Source organism: Equus caballus, unplaced genomic scaffold (genome assembly GCF_041296265.1).
Source record: "Equus caballus isolate H_3958 breed thoroughbred unplaced genomic scaffold, TB-T2T haplotype2-0001079, whole genome shotgun sequence".
NCBI classification, from domain to species: Eukaryota; Metazoa; Chordata; class Mammalia; order Perissodactyla; family Equidae; genus Equus; species Equus caballus.
The window spans coordinates 12501-15862 of NW_027222075.1; the positions used below are offsets into that span (position 1 = coordinate 12501).

The 3362-nt window shown below is 77.8% G+C and overlaps 2 non-coding genes across 2 annotated transcripts in view; both read left to right on the forward strand.

Annotated features, from left to right (window-relative positions):
- The window catches only part of LOC138922540 (18S ribosomal RNA), a 1869-nt gene extending 1629 nt beyond the window's left edge, over positions 1–240 (forward strand). The window contains exon 1 of the ribosomal RNA XR_011435670.1: positions 1–240. This exon is cut by the window's left edge and continues 1629 nt beyond it. This is a non-coding gene — a ribosomal RNA (18S ribosomal RNA).
- Positions 241–1668: 1428 nt separating this feature from the next.
- LOC138922539 (5.8S ribosomal RNA) lies at positions 1669–1821 on the forward strand. Its single transcript, XR_011435668.1, has one exon. It is a non-coding gene; the product is annotated as a 5.8S ribosomal RNA (ribosomal RNA).
- The last annotated feature ends 1541 nt before the right edge of the window (positions 1822–3362 follow it).

A 3362-nucleotide genomic window follows, 5' to 3' on the forward strand; every position in this document is an offset into this window, starting at 1 on the left:
ATGAACGAGGAATTCCCAGTAAGTGCGGGTCATAAGCTTGCGTTGATTAAGTCCCTGCCCTTTGTACACACCGCCCGTCGCTACTACCGATTGGATGGTTTAGTGAGGCCCTCGGATCGGCCCCGCCGGGGTCGGCCCACGGCCCTGGCGGAGCGCTGAGAAGACGGTCGAACTTGACTATCTAGAGGAAGTAAAAGTCGTAACAAGGTTTCCGTAGGTGAACCTGCGGAAGGATCATTACCGGAGCGGCTCGCCGCCGGCGGCCGAGCCTTTTCACCCCCGCGCGGCGCGGGCGGGCCGGCGCGGTGCCGGCCCGCTGGTCGCGAGAGGTTCGAGAGAGGGAGGAGGGGGCGCGCGGGAGGCGCGGGCGCCCGGCCGGAGGCGCGGGAGGCGCGGGCGCGCCTCGGGCCCGGGTCGGCGGTGGTCCGGAGGGAGTGGGCTCGATGTCGGCGAGCCCACGAGCCCCTTCCGGCCTCCGTCCGCCCGGCGTTCCGAGGCCGCCGCGTCCTCCGCGCCGCCGCCCCCGGCGCGTCCGTCCCCGCGCCCTCCGGTCTCCCGGGAGGCGGGCCGGAGTTTGTCGCGCCGCGCCTCCGTCTCCGGCGCCGTCCGTCCCCCGCTCTCGCGGGCGGCGGCGCCCTCGGCGCGTCTCGGGAAGGGCGGCGTGGTGGCGCGAGCCCCCGCGGAGTCCCCGGGGTCAGGTCCCCCGGGGGCCTCGGAGCCTCGGCTCACGCGGGGTGCCCGCCGCCCGCCGCCTCCCGTCGCCCGCCCTGGGCCGTTCCCCGGCCGTCGGCGTCGTCGTCCGTCCGACGGTGCCTCCGCGTCTCTGCCCGCCCTCGGCGCCCCGGGCGCCCGCGTCCGGCCGGCCACGTCCGCCCACCCCCCTCGCCCTGCCCGCTCGCTCCCCGCTTCCCGCCGCAGCCCCTCGCCCTCCGTGGCGAGAGGGGCCTGGGACGCGGGTGCGGGGAGGGTCCCCGGGGGGGAAAGTCGGGTCGGGTCTGGTGGCGTGCGTCGGACGCGAGGGGGCCCGCCCGGCGTCGAGGGGGCCGTGGGCGCAGTGGGGTCGTCGGTCGGCGGCGCCCGGCGGCGGGGTTCGGTCACGGGCGGGCAGCGCCGAGGCCTGCGTCCGTCCCCGGGTGGCCGCGGGCGGCGCGGGCGGCGTCGAGGCGGTGGCCGCGCGGCACTACCCGCTCCGCCTCGTCCGTTTCTTTGGCTTCCCCCCCATCCAGGTACCTAGCGCGTCCCGGCGCGGAGGTTTAAAGACCCCTGGGGGGCCTCGCCCGTCCGCCTTGGGTCGGGGCGGTCGGGCCCGCGGGGAGTCGGGAGGCCTGGCCCTTCTCCCCCAGACTCCGCCTCGCCGGGCCGGGGGGCGCCGCGCCGCCGTCGCGGCGGCCGTCGGGAGGGGGCGTCCCCGGCGGCCGTCGTGTCGTCGCGTGCGCGTGCGCGCCCCGCGTCCTCGGGCGAGGCGGGAGCCCCCGGGCGCCTGTGGGGTGTCCGAGCACGGCCCCGCGGGGCCCGTGCCGGACGCCCCGTCGTCCAACCTTCCGACCTCACGGAGTCTGGTCTCGTTGTGTCTTCCTGGCCGGCCGGAGGCACCCTCCGGGGATGTGCCGTGCCAGGGGCGGGCTCTCCCCCCGCCCTGCGGGGGGACCCCGCCGTTCAAACTCGTACGACTCTTAGCGGTGGATCACTCGGCTCGTGCGTCGATGAAGAACGCAGCTAGCTGCGAGAATTAATGTGAATTGCAGGACACATTGATCATCGACACTTCGAACGCACTTGCGGCCCCGGGTTCCTCCCGGGGCTACGCCTGTCTGAGCGTCGCTTGACGATCAATCGCCCCCGGGGTGGGTGTCGCCTGCCCCGGGGTGCGCGGCTGGGGGTCTCTCGCAGGGCCCGCCCCGGGCCCTCCGTCCCCCTAAGTGCAGACGCGGGGCCCCTCCTCCGCCCCGCGCGCCCGCCCGCCCCTCCTCCCACGCGCCCCGGTGCCCGGTCGTCGGAGGCGCGTGGGGGTCGGTGGCGGCGGCGCCGCGGGGTCCCGGGGTGGGGGCCGCCGCCCGCGAGTCGAGGGAGAGGCAGACGCGAGAGCTCGCGCCGAGGTGCCCGTGGCCGCCACGGTGCCTTCGGGGGCTCCCTCGCGCCGCACGCGGCCTCGGGGTGGCCGGGGCGGGGACGAGACGGGTCCCGCGGCGCGCGGTCGGGGCCGCCGTGTTCGGGGGGCCCGCGTCCGGGCCGCCTGTCCGGTCGCCGCTCGCCCCCGTCGGCGGTCCGTCCCGGTGCGTCCGGCCGGCCCCTCGCCGGTCCCCGGCGCGCCCGGGTCCCGGACCGTGACCCCTCCCCGGCCTCGCCCCGTCGGGGTGGCTCGCGCCGAGGCCGAGTCGCGTGCGCGGGGCCGCGCCCCGGGGACGCGTGCCCCGGCGGTGACCCGCGGGACGCCGCGGCGTCGTCCGCCGCCGCGCGCCCTCCCCCGGGTCGCGGCCGCGCCGCGCTGCGTGCCCCGAGCCCCGGGCGGGCGGGCGGGCGCCGCGTCCGCCGCCCGACGGGCCGTGGCGGCTCGCGGCGGAGGGGCGGGTGTCGGGAGGCGGTGGGACGCGCGTGGGAGGTCGGCGGTCGGGGGCGACCGCCGGCCCCGCCGCGCCCGCCGCCGCCCCTCCGCGCTCTCCTCCCCCGCGTCGCCGCGACGCGTCCGCCGTGCGCGTGGCAGCGTCCCGCTCCGCCCCCCTCCTCCCCGGCGGGGCCCCTCGCCCGTGCCGCCGGCTCGTGCCCCCGTCCGCCCGCCCGCGTCCCTCCGCCCGCCCGCCCGCCCGCCCTCCTTCGGGGGTCGGTCGTGGCGGGGGGCGGGGCGGAAGGCCGGGCGGACGTCGGCCGTGGCCTCGCGCGCCCGGGGTCCTCCTCCGCGGCGTTCGTCTCTCCGTCGCTCCCCCGCCTCGCTCGCGGGCTTCCCGCGCGCGGCGGCCGCCGCCGCCGCCGCCGCCGCGCCCTCCGAGACGCGACCTCAGATCAGACGTGGCGACCCGCTGAATTTAAGCATATTAGTCAGCGGAGGAAAAGAAACTAACCAGGATTCCCTCAGTAACGGCGAGTGAACAGGGAAGAGCCCAGCGCCGAATCCCCGCCCCGCGGTGGGGCGCGGGAAATGTGGCGTACGGAAGGCCCACTCCCCGGCGCCGCTCGTGGGGGGCCCAAGTCCTTCTGATCGAGGCCCAGCCCGTGGACGGTGTGAGGCCGGTAGCGGCCCCCGGCGCGCCGGGTCCGGGCCTTCCCGGAGTCGGGTTGCTTGGGAATGCAGCCCAAAGCGGGTGGTAAAACTCCATCTAGGCTAAATACCGGCACGAGACCGATAGTCAACAAGTACCGTAAGGGAA